Genomic DNA, 12535 nt, shown 5'->3' with positions numbered 1-12535 from the left:
ATTTCCAGTAATAATATCAAACAATGAATAGACTTGAGGTGAACAGAGATACACCTTTACTTAATTTTGCACTCTTTTTTAAAGATGAATTTTTCCACCATTAAATTAAGGTGCAAAATTCTCACAACAGGTCATTAGGTGCAAACCACAAGACCAGAAATAAAAATAAGTCGTTAAAACAGACTTTCACTAGCTGGGCCCACGTCCTCATTTTAGGTTTGACAGCGTTTTAGTAGGTAAAGGTGAATGCTGGGACATGAATTGAGCTGCAGTTTGGGGAAGGCCTCGAAGGGGACTGGTGACGGCTCCCGGGCCTGGCAGATCCCCGTGGACTAAATAGAAATGAAGAAGTTAAAGAATTGAGAACAAGGAGGGAGGGACGGTGGGGCACGTAAATGAGAATGAACAGTTTGCAGAACTGGGGGAACCTATACCGATGACAACCGGAAGGAGCGTTTTTAGAGGTGTGGTCCCGCTCCTGAAATTCCGATACATAATCTCCAAATAAACTGTATTTAAGGGCTGGAAGTAGCCCCTGTGACCCACTGCTGTCTTGGAGCCTCAGGCTGAGAGAGCTGAGCAAGGGTACGTACTCAGTAGACCTACATGGGGTGTGTAGGTCCGCTACCTTGCTTCATCGTGTCTTTTGACTCTAATAGGAACCACATGTCATAAAGAGAACATCGTGTTATATTCAATAAGACCAGAGCCACAGATTGAAATAATAAACTCATCAGGAACTTCATTACTCAGCTCATAGATCGGGGGGCTGAGGGGTCATTTTTCCAGAGACATTTTTTTCAACTAAAGGAGTCACCCTGCTGCTGTACATTACAGATTTAAGGCACTTCAGCACTGGGCCCACTTTTAAAATCTGGAAGCTACATCCATGTGTTATATCTATGAAAAAACCTTTCACATGCTGGAGGGTCGACAGCGAGTTCTCTGTGTTTTTGTCCCTGGTAGAAACTGCTTATATAACACACAGTCCTTTGGCCCATTGTCAGCACAAGAATAACGATGAACCCTCAATACCCCCCCTTTCTTTTTCCAAACTAAAAAAAGATTCAAAAATGGAGTTTTCTGTAATGTTTACTGGACAGTGAAACTGTGTGCAGCACCATCTTCCTACGACAGCTGACAGAAAATATGAGAAAGCAGCTTTTAGAAATAAACTAGCCATTGACGCTGTTGTTGCTACTTTACTGTTATCCTAAAACAGCATAGTCTCAAAGCATAGTCTCTCTTTTGTGGAAACCAGCAACTGCTCTCTATTTTCGTCAGTTGATTGGCTTTAAAAGGGCTCTCACTTGTATGAAGCCTTGTTATTGTGTCTTTTTGAGGAAAGCAGGGGAAGTGTTAAATAGAGCAATATGTTCTCGCAGAGACACCAAAGCTGCTGTCCAGGTCCCATCATCACCTCCTTCCAGCAGGAAATCAAGCGAGACATTACATTTTATCATCTGTTTTCATTTATGGGATGGGAAACAGTAGAGCGGTGTGTTCAGACACAATGCTGATTTATTGGCACACATCACTTGTCACTATTTCCTGCTATTGTGTTTTGTGTCAGAAAGAAGCAAAGTAAAAATGGGATTAAACACATGCTCTGTCCAAGATAAAGAAAGATGCACTGTAAATTCTTCCTCTTCTTATATGATTACAGAAACATATCAGCGTTCAAGATAAAGAGTCATCAAGCATGCATTGCTCAAGAGTTGCATGTGATGCAAGCAGCAGTTGCTATAGGGAAAAATATGTATTTTCCAACAGGTTGGCAGCGGTTCCTGAGGATTGCTGGCTGTCCCGTGTGAAATCATTTGCAAAGAATGTGCAGAACAAAAAAACAGTGTTGTTTGGTTGTTAGCACATTGCCAAGATGTCCTGCAGTTTTTCACGTTTCTATGCAAATAATTGCCAACTACTGGCTGAGCAGTTGTAAAACTTGTCACAAAAACGTGTTGCAAGTAAAAGGTATTAGCTTAACCTCTAGTGCCCCAGACCGTGTGCTCAATAGTGCAACTGCGTTGTCTTATCATAACTGAGCTTTCATGACAACAATTTGCATATACTCCAGAATGTTATGAAGAGTGATCAGATGAATTGCAAAGTCCCTCTTTTGAACTTAATCCCAAACAACCCATTTCCACTGCATTTCATGATCAGCATTTCATACCATAAAATGACCTTCATTTCAATAATCTTCTCGTTAACACACGTGAGAATGTCGACGAGCCCCAGGCTGGAGATCATTATGTCACGCTGATTGAATTAGAATAGCAGACTGGAACCGGCAATCCGAAATCATTGTTCTTCCTGTTAACCATGGTTACCTGCAAGAAGACATCACTGCGTTGCATAAAAAGGGCTTCACAGGCAAGGATGTTGTTGCTACTAAGACTGCAGGTAAATGAACCATTTATTGAATCATCAAGAACTTCAAGGAAAGAGGTGCAGTTGTTGCTAAGACTGTTTCAGGGCGCACAAGAAAGTCCAGCAAGGGCCAGGAACGTCTCCTAAACATGATTCAGCTGCAGGATCGGAGTGCCTCCAGTGCAGAGCTTGCTCGGGAAAGGCAGTAGGTAGGTGTGAGTGCATCTGCGAACACAGGGAGGCAAATACTTTTGACACCCCTTTCCCATTGTTTGGGGCATCTGGAAAAAGGATTGTCCGGTGAAGAAAATGTGAGCGCTACCATCAGTCCTGTCTCATGCCAACAGTAAAACATCCTGAGACCATTCATGTGTGGGCCTGCTTCTCATTCAAGGGAGTGGACTCACTCACAATTTTGGCAAAGAACCCAGCCATGAATAAATAATGGCACCAAAACAGCAACTTCTTCCAACCATCCAGTTTGGTGAAGACCAACGCCTTTTCCAGCATGATGGAGCACCATGTCATAAGGCCAGAGGGATACTACACAGCAAAAAGACCAGTGTTAAGTTATTTCCCACAGAGTCATTTTCAACACTTTTTCAGGGTTTATATAGCTCCACACTCTTTAGAGTTAAATCAACATTTTTGAACAAGTTAAAATATTTAACACTCAAAATAGAGTTAAAATAACACTTTAGAGACACTAATAAGTGACTCTACTGAGATACAATTTTTAACCTTCTGGTTAGTGTTGGCTTCACTCCCTTTACTGTCAGGCTTTTTACACTTAAGTGTTAAAATTAAATTCTGAGAAAGAATTACGTTGCACACAATAAATTTGACCAAAAAGGACATTTATTTTGTCTTCAAAAAATTGTGAATGAAGGTACAATGTACTCTGTCTAATCTGAAACATTGTATGACCTTTGCTTATCAAAAGCTATATAAAACTTTAGATCTGACATTTTCACTATGCATCTCTCCTTGGTATGTACAACTCTGAATCCATATAGATGGTTATCAAAACACTCTGTAAACAACTTGTTTCCCATAACATTTTCTTATCTTTAACCAAAAGTAAATAACTTATTTGGTAAAAGACAGACATGTCTTCTTCCACTGCACTGCAAATAACAAGTCCAGATTTATATTGTCTTGGGACAAATTAAACACAAAATGTGCTTTGAAAAGTTCATCAAATGCCCCAAGTGAGTGGCTCGCCTGGCATGGAATGAGATGCTTATCCATGTTGATGTACAAGGTGTCAATCTTGCTCTTCTGACGCCTGACAGCGACCTTGTTGATTCCAGACTGCAGCATGACTGGGGTTGACATAAGGAAACTGAAAATCATTCACAGAAATGATGTCCAAATACAGAAAAAAAGGACTGAAAGATAAAAAGGCTCAGTTTTGACTTTTGTTCAAAAAAGAATGACTTCATATAGGGAAAAATATATATCACATAAGCAGGACACCTTAAACTAGTTTTTTAATTAAGCAGAAAGGCAGAACAAAGTTGGGCTGTATCAAGACACGAGGACTAAACCCAAATTCAACCAGACCAAGAACTGATCCAGAACTAAAACAGGACTGCAACAGTTCAAAATCAGGACTACTGAGGACTTAACCAAGACAGAACCAGAATCAAAACTAGATGATAGTAGCACTAAAAATCATCATAGACCTGCATTTAGCCTTGTTGTGCAAACAAGCCTGCATAACTTAATAAATGTAGAATTTGAAAAATAGCAAACCTAAAAAGAAACAAGGTACAAGATACATGAGTACCTATGATACGGTGATACTTTTGGTAAACAACCATTTGACTAACATGTGTGTCTCACCTGCTCTTGTTCCTCTCTCTCTGTTCCCCTCTCTCTCTCTGTTCCTCTCTCTCCCTCTCTCTGTTCCTCTCTCTCTCTCTCTCTCTGTTCCTCTCTCTCTGTTCCTCTCTCTCTCTCTCTCTCTGTTCCTCTCTCTCTGTTCCTCTCTCTCTCTCTGTTCCTCTCTCTCTCTCTCTCTCTCTCTGTTCCTCTCTCTCTCTCTCTCTCTCTCTGTTCCTCTCTCTCCCTCTCTCTGTTCCTCTCTCTCTCTCTCTCTGTTCCCCTCTCTCTCTCTCTCTCTGTTCCTCTCTCTCTCTCTCTCTCTCTCTGTTCCTCTCTCTCTCTCTCTCTCTGTTCCTCTCTCTCTCTCTGTTCCTCTCTCTCTGTTCCTCTCTCTCTCTCTGTTCCTCTCTCTCTCTCTGTTCCTCTCTCTCTGTTCCTCTCTCTCTCTCTCTCTCTCTGTTCTCCTCTCTCTCTCTCTGTTCCTCTCTCTCTCTCTGTTCCTCTCTCTCTCTCTGTTCCTCTCTCTCTCTCTCTCTCTCGTTCCTCTCTCTCTGTTCCTCCCTCTCTCTCTCTCTCTCTCTCTGTTCCTCTCTCTCTCTCTCTCTCTCTCTGTTCCTCTCTCTCTCTCTCTCTCTCTCTCTCTCTCTCTGTTCCTCTCTCTCTGTTCCCCTCTCTCTCTCTGTTCCTCTCTCTCTCTCTGTTCCTCTCTCTCTCTCTGTTCCTCTCTCTCTCTCTCTCTGTTCCCCTCTCTCTCTCTGTTCCTCTCTCTCTCTCTCTCTCTGTTCCTCTCTCTCTGTTCCTCTCTCTCTCTCTCTCTCTGTTCCCCTCTCTCTCTCTGTTCCTCTCTCTCTCTCTCTCTGTTCCCCTCTCTCTCTCTGTTCCTCTCTCTCTCTCTGTTCCCCTCTCTCTGTTCCTCTCTCTCTCTCTCTCTGTTCCTCCCTCTCTGTTCCTCTCTCTCTCTCTCTCTGTTCCTCTCTCTCTCTCCCTCCCTCTCTCTGTTCCCCTCTCTCCCCCTCTCTGTTCCTCTCTCCCTCCCTCTCTCTGTTCCTCTCTCCCTCCCTCTCTCTGTTCCCCCCTCTCTCTCTCTCTGTTCCTCTCTCTCTCTCTCTCTGTGTTCCTCTCTCTCTCTCTGTTCCTCTCTCTCTCTCTGTTCCCCTCTCTGTTCCTCTCTCTCTCTCTCTGTTCCTCTCTCTCTCTCTCTCTGTTCCTCCCTCTCTCTGTTCCCCTCTCTCCCCCTCTCTCTCTGTTCCTCTCTCTCTCTCTCTCTCTCTCTCTCTCTCTCTGTTCCCCTCTCTCTCTCTGTTCCTCTCTCTCTGTTCCTCTCTCTCTCTCTCTGTTCCCCTCTCTGTTCCTCTCTCTCTCTCTGTTCCTCTCTCTCTCTCTGTTCCCCTCTCTGTTCCTCTCTCTCTCTCTCTGTTCCTCTCTCTCTCTCTCTCTGTTCCTCCCTCTCTCTGTTCCCCTCTCTCCCCCTCTCTCTCTGTTCCTCTCTCTCTCTCTCTCTCTCTCTCTCTCTCTCTGTTCCCCTCTCTCTCTCTGTTCCTCTCTCTCTGTTCCTCTCTCTCTCTCTGTTCCTCTCTCTCTCTCTCTCTGTTCCCCTCTCTCTCTCTGTTCCTCTCTCTCTCTCTCTCTGTTCCTCTCTCTCTGTTCCTCTCTCTCTCTCTCTCTCTCTCTCTCTGTTCCTCTCTCTCTGTTCCTCTCTCTCTGTTCCTCTCTCTCTCTCTCTCTCTGTTCCCCTCTCTCTCTCTGTTCCTCTCTCTCTGTTCCTCTCTCTCTCTCTGTTCCTCTCTCTCTCTCTCTCTGTTCCCCTCTCTCTCTCTGTTCCTCTCTCTCTCTCTCTCTCTGTTCCCCTCTCTCTGTTCCTCTCTCTCTCTCTCTCTGTTCCCCTCTCTCTCTCTGTTCCCCTCTCTCTCTCTGTTCCTCTCTCTCTCTCTGTTCCCCTCTCTCTCCCTCTCTGTTCCCCTCTCTCTCTCTCTCTGTTCCTCCCTCTCTGTTCCTCTCTCTCTCTCTCTCTGTTCCTCTCTCTCTCTCCCTCCCTCTCTCTGTTCCCCTCTCTCCCCCTCTCTGTTCCTCTCTCCCTCCCTCTCTCTGTTCCTCTCTCTCTCTCTGTTCCCCTCTCTCTCCCTCTCTGTTCCTCTCTCTCTCTCTCTCTGTTCCTCTCTCTCTGTTCCTCTCTCCCTCCCTCTCTCTGTTCCCCTCTCTCCCCCTCTCTGTTCCTCTCTCCCTCTCTCTCTCTGTTCCTCTCTCTCTCTCTGTTCCCCTCTCTCTCCCTCTCTGTTCCTCTCTCTCTCTCTCTGTTCCTCTCTCTCTGTTCCTCTCTCCCTCTCTGTTCCTCTCTCTCTCTCTCTCTGGTCCTCTCTCTCTCTCTCTGTGTGTTCCTCTCTCTCTCTCTGTTCCTCTCTCTCTCTCTGTTCCCCTCTCTGTTCCTCTCTCTCTCTCTCTGTTCCTCCCTCTCTGTTCCTCTCTCTCTCTCCCTCCCTCTCTCTGTTCCCCTCTCTCCCCCTCTCTCTCTGTTCCTCTCTCTCTCTCTCTGTTCCTCTCTCTTTCTCTGTTCCCTCTCTGTTCCTCTCCCCCTCTCTGTTCCTCTCTCTCTCTCTCTCTCTGTTCCTCCCTCTCTGTTCCTCTCTCTCTCTCCCTCCCTCTCTCTGTTCCCCTCTCTCCCCCTCTCTCTCTGTTCCTCTCTCTCTCTCTCTGTTCCTCTCTCTTTCTCTGTTCCCCTCTCTGTTCCTCTCTCCCCCTCTCTGTTCCTCTCTCCCTCTCTCTCTCTGTTCCTCTCTCTCTCTCTCTGTTCCCCTCTCTCTCTGTTCCCCTCTCTCCCCCTCTCTCTCTGTTCCTCTCTCTCTCTCTCTCTCTCTCTCTCTCTCTCTGTTCCCCTCTCTCTCTCTGTTCCTCTCTCTCTGTTCCTCTCTCTCTCTCTGTTCCCCTCTCTGTTCCTCTCTCTCTCTCTGTTCCTCTCTCTCTCTCTCTGTTCCTCTCTCTCTCTCTCTCTGTTCCTCCCTCTCTCTGTTCCCCTCTCTCCCCCTCTCTCTCTGTTCCTCTCTCTCTCTCTCTCTCTCTCTCTCTCTGTTCCTCTCTCTCTGTTCCTCTCTCTCTCTCTGTTCCTCTCTCTCTCTCTCTCTGTTCCCCTCTCTCTCTCTGTTCCTCTCTCTCTCTCTCTCTGTTCCTCTCTCTCTGTTCCTCTCTCTCTGTTCCTCTCTCTCTCTCTCTCTGTTCCTCTCTCTCTCTCTCTCTGGTCCTCTCTCTCTCTCTCTCTGTGTTCCTCTCTCTCTCTCTGTTCCTCTCTCTCTCTCTGTTCCCCTCTCTGTTCCTCTCTCTCTTTCTCTGTTCCTCCCTCTCTGTTCCTCTCTCTCTCTCCCTCCCTCTCTCTGTTCCCCTCTCTCCCCCTCTCTCTCTGTTCCTCTCTCTCTCTCTCTGTTCCTCTCTCTTTCTCTGTTCCCCTCTCTGTTCCTCTCCCCCTCTCTGTTCCTCTCTCTCTCTCTCTCTCTGTTCCTCCCTCTCTGTTCCTCTCTCTCTCTCCCTCCCTCTCTCTGTTCCCCTCTCTCCCCCTCTCTCTCTGTTCCTCTCTCTCTCTCTCTGTTCCTCTCTCTTTCTCTGTTCCCCTCTCTGTTCCTCTCTCCCCCTCTCTGTTCCTCTCTCCCTCTCTCTCTCTGTTCCTCTCTCTCTCTCTCTGTTCCTCTCTCTCTCTCTGTTCCCCTCTCTGTTCCTCTCTCTCTCTCTGTTCCCCTCTCTGTTCCTCTCTCTCTCTCTCTGTTCCCCTCTCTGTTCCTCTCTCTCTCTCTCTGTTCCCCTCTCTGTTCCTCTCTCTCTCTCTGTTCCTCTCTCTCTCTCTCTGTTCCTCTCTCTCTCTGTTCCTCTCTCTCTCTCTCTGTTCCTCTCTCTCGCTCTCTCTGTTCCTCTCTCTCTCTCTCTCTCTGTTCCTCTCTCTCTCTCTGTTCCTCTCTCTCTCTGTTCCTCTCTGTCCCTCTCTGTTCCCCTCTCTCTCTCTGTTCCCCTCTCTCTCTCTCTGTTCCTCTCTCTCCCTCTCTCTCTCTCTGTTCCTCTCTCTCTCTCTCTGTTCCTCTCTCTCTCTGTTCCTCTCTCTCTCTCTCTGTTCCTCTCTCTCTCTGTTCCTCTCTCTCTCTCTCTCTCTCTGTTCCTCTCTCTCTCTCTCTGTTCCCCTCTGTTCCTCTCTCTCTCTCTGTTCCTCTCTCTCTCTCTCTCTGTTCCTCTCTGTCCCTCTCTGTTCCTCTCTCTCTCTCTGTTCCCCTCTCTCTCTCTCTGTTCCTCTCTCTCCCTCTGTTCCCCCCTCTCTCTCTCTGTTCCTCTCTCGCTGTTCCTCTCTCTCTCTGTGTTCCTCTCTCTCCCTCTCTCTCTCTCTCTCTGTTCCCCTCTCTCTCTCTCTGTTCCTCTCTCTCCCTCTGTTCCCCCCTCTCTCTCTCTGTTCCTCTCTCGCTGTTCCTCTCTCGCTGTTCCTCTTTCTCTCTGTTCCTCTCTCTCTCTGTTCCTCCCTCTCTGTTCCTCCCTCTCTGTTCCTCTCTCTCCCTCTCTGTTCCTCTCCCTCTCCCCCCCCCCCTCTCTCTCTGTGCTGACAATCAAGCCAAACACCAACATCATCAAATATACAGTTGAAACCAGATATTTACTCTTCAGATAAAAACACTTTTTTAATTGTAACATCAAATCAGACTAAATGTTTATTTTTTAGATTGATAAACATAAAAACATATTTGTTAACTTTAAGAGTAAAGAGAAAAACCATCTGTGTTTCTTAATTGTAAATGGCACCAAATTGTATTCAAACTGAGCCACACTCATGGAGCTCCACAGTTCTTTTCCTGGTGTTTTGTTGACATCTCTTGATGTTCCCATGTCACAGAAACAGGCTCTGTGTTTTGCCTTATATGCATCCACAGCTGTGCCACCAATTTACTCACATGGACTCTACTAACCAATCAGAAGCTTCTTCAGCTCAGAATGGAATCGTCTGCAGTTTTCTTATTAATTAACAATAAACTTAGTGTATATGTACTCCTACATTTGATGAAAGTGATAAAAATAGAAGCTCTGTCTCTCTTTATTCTGACATTTAACTAATTCAAAAGATATTTCAATATTTATTTATCCAAAACAAAACAAGTTTACTCTAAATTGATGTTGTACATGTTCTTGTGTTTTCCATAAAGTGTATGTAAATATCTGTTTTAAACTGTGAATATACTGCTGTGTATTGAAGTTCCTCTTGTTTTGCATAGAAATATACTGAACAACATACAAAGCATAATAAATAAAATAACATCTACTAGACTTTTTTCTTTTAAAGAAGCCCCTTATGTCCATTCTTGTATATCAGTGCATTACTGAAACAGATTTATTTAGCCGCGGAGGGTAACAACTGAAAATATGAAATAAACACACATGTAAGCTGAGACTCTCTAAAGAAACAGCGTTGTTGTTGATCGACTTTTCATTTCGCCATTTGTTGATTCACTCGAAGAGCAAGTAACGTAATACGGGTCAAGTGATCAGTTTGATATCAATCTTTCGTGATTCACCGTCATATTTACATTATTTGTACAGTACGAATGATTTGCTTTGGTACCTGGTCGAACTTCAGCTCTCCTCTGTCTGCCTGGCTGCGTTTCTCCAACAGGCAGCAGCTGCCCCGCCCCCTTGCACAGTGTCTGAGCTCGGATCATACCAATATTAGGGGGGTTTACGCACAGTCGTAAATTCCCACAGTGTGCACTATGTGCTTCGAATATTGTGTGTAGTTTTTGTTTTATACAGTTGACAGCCAGGCATGTAACTATGAAAATATTACACTCCAAAAGACCCCGGGCTTCTGAAAAAACAACCCGGGCTTAAGCCCAGTATGCCACCCCCCCCCCCCCCCCCCCGCTCCGCCACTGCTTATGAGTCTTCGATCTATTGTTGAAAGTTATCAAAAAGTAGATCAATTTTTATAGAAAAAATTTATAGGATTATTAGTTCAGGATGAACATACAAACAAAAACAGATAATGGTTTGTTTGACTTGATATTATATTCTAAGAGCAAAACTAGAAAAGTGGACAAAGATTTAATTTGTCTTAATTGTATGAATTTAAATGTTAGAAAACAGAAACAAATTAATATTTGCCCCTGAATGCAGCTTTAACATTTAATATACAAAAAAACCCCAAACAAGAATCGTCTTGATGATTTTCTGGATGACCTTCTGCTGACTACACCAAAGGAAGCAACTCTGGTGTTGAAGTGAGCTTCTTAGCCTCTTTTATGACATTTGCCCTGAAGAATGTATTCCATTTCTGAAGCAACCTGGAGGATGTGTCGTCATCGAACAGGAGAGTGAAGTCTTGCTTCACCTGTAACCCTTGTGGTGTACTCGGATCACAAATGGTCCCTAGGTGAATGGCAAACAAGCATATGGGAATCCCGAGGACACAAAGAAAATTGTATTTGAAACAACTGCTAGCTCCAAATTCCAAACCATTTTAAAAAATAAATTCTAACTTACCAGTTCTTTTGTATTCAGGAATCTTGGAAAAGTGGATAGGATGCCAACGCTTCTGCTTGGGTCATTAACAAGCCTCTGATGGTGCTGAAAGGTCTTCTTCATCTTCTGGAAAATCACAGAGTTGTCTGTAGTATGGTTGAGCAAAGACATGGTTTCCTTGCAAGCATCCCCATCAAGCTGGTGTATAACATTCACAGTCCTTTGGAGATTTGGGCCACCCGAAGAACTGTCTGTCAACCTATTAGATGGTATTGGAGATCCACAACGAATCTTTCTTTGGACAGTTTTCAGACGCCATGCTGCATCATAAAAGTGCTCCTGGATAAGTGTAAACACAAAATATTTTGTCAGATTTAGCTCATAACAAAATATCAGATAATTTTTTGTCCATCATTAAACAAATTTGTGTTGTATAAATAAATATTGACTTTTACATAAGCTTTGTCTGCATATGGATCCTAGAGCGAGGGGACCAGCATCACAATGCCCAAAGCATACTCCTCTCTGATTGCTTTTGGGGGAAGGTGCCTGAGAGAGGACTTTCAGTTTTTTAAATTTAGACAATTAATATGCAATTATTTGGCACAAGTATAAAGAATACAACATACACTGAATACATACCCATGACTATCCCATGTGGAATTTGACTACATGTCAAATTCCACAAAGAATGATACAATAGAGGGGCACTAATGCCAGCCTGAGCAGTTTACTTGGGGTTTCTTTCATCACTAACAGCTTGAATGTGATCTGTAACACTGATATAGTTAGAGGCTATTAACAGTTTGCATTAACGCTTTATTGCTAGCGACAAAAGCTAGCATATTTTCTTCGTTTAAATCGTTTAAATGCACAAAATACATTTTATAGCACCAGTTTCTAACTATCTTAGTAAGTTTGACTTAATTCTACATACCCTCTAGAACTGCATGCAAACTGGAATGATATGGGATAAGGGGGGTTGTACTGCACTGAGTGAAAAATTATTTAAGTGACAGGAAACAATTTGTGAAGCTGGGTGTCCATTCCTCATCATGCTTGGACATTGCTTGTGGTGTTCCACAAGGCTCTGTACTGGGTCCAAAATTATTTATTATTTATATAAATGATATTTGTAAGGCATCTGATATATTAAAATTAGTATTATTTGCAGACGACACAAATATTTTTTGTTCTGGGGGAAATCTAGAGGAGCTGCTGGATACAATTACTTCAGAAATGTGCAAAATTAAAAAATGGTTTAACAGGAACAAACTATCGCTAAATCTAACTAAAACTAAAATAGTCTTATTTGGGAATTCCCTTAGAAATGCACAAGTGCAGATTCATATAGATGGTGTGGAAACTGAAAGAGTACTTGAACATAAGTTTCTTGGTGTGATTATAGATGATAAATTAAACCGGAAGTCACATATAAATCATATACATAACAAAATTTCAAGAAGTGTTTCAATCTTGAGTAAAGTAAAACACATCACTCCACATTCTCTATTGTTCCCTGATTGCACCGTATTTGCATTAATTACTGTGCAGAGGTTTGGGGCAATACTTACACATGTTCGCTATCATCAGTCTTTATATTACAAAAAAAGGGCCATAAGGATAATCCATAAAACCGGTTACAGAGATCATACAAATCCACTATTCTTAAAATCAAAAACTCTAACATTCACAGATCTGGTTCATTTTCTCACTGCACAAATTATGTATAAAGCAATAAACGACCTGCTTCCTGACAATATTCTAAAACTGTTTTCTAAAAGGGAACGGGGATACAATTTGAGGGGGGAATTAAATTTAAAACATCCTTGTATCCCTACATCATTAAAAAAAGTTTTTG

The 12535-nt window shown here is 43.6% G+C and overlaps 1 pseudogene; it reads right to left on the bottom strand.

Moving 5' to 3' along the window:
- Positions 1 to 3249: 3249 nt before the first annotated feature.
- Positions 3250 to 11320, bottom strand: LOC146371332 (uncharacterized; annotated as a pseudogene).
- Positions 11321 to 12535: the final 1215 nt, after the last annotated feature.

This window comes from Perissodus microlepis, chromosome 15, assembly GCF_051167445.1.
Source record: "Perissodus microlepis isolate ML-2025 ecotype Zambia chromosome 15, ASM5116744v1, whole genome shotgun sequence".
NCBI lineage: Eukaryota > Metazoa > Chordata > Actinopteri > Cichliformes > Cichlidae > Perissodus > Perissodus microlepis.
The sequence above is the reverse complement of the archived record's forward strand: the minus strand, read 5'-3'. Positions and strand labels throughout refer to the sequence as shown.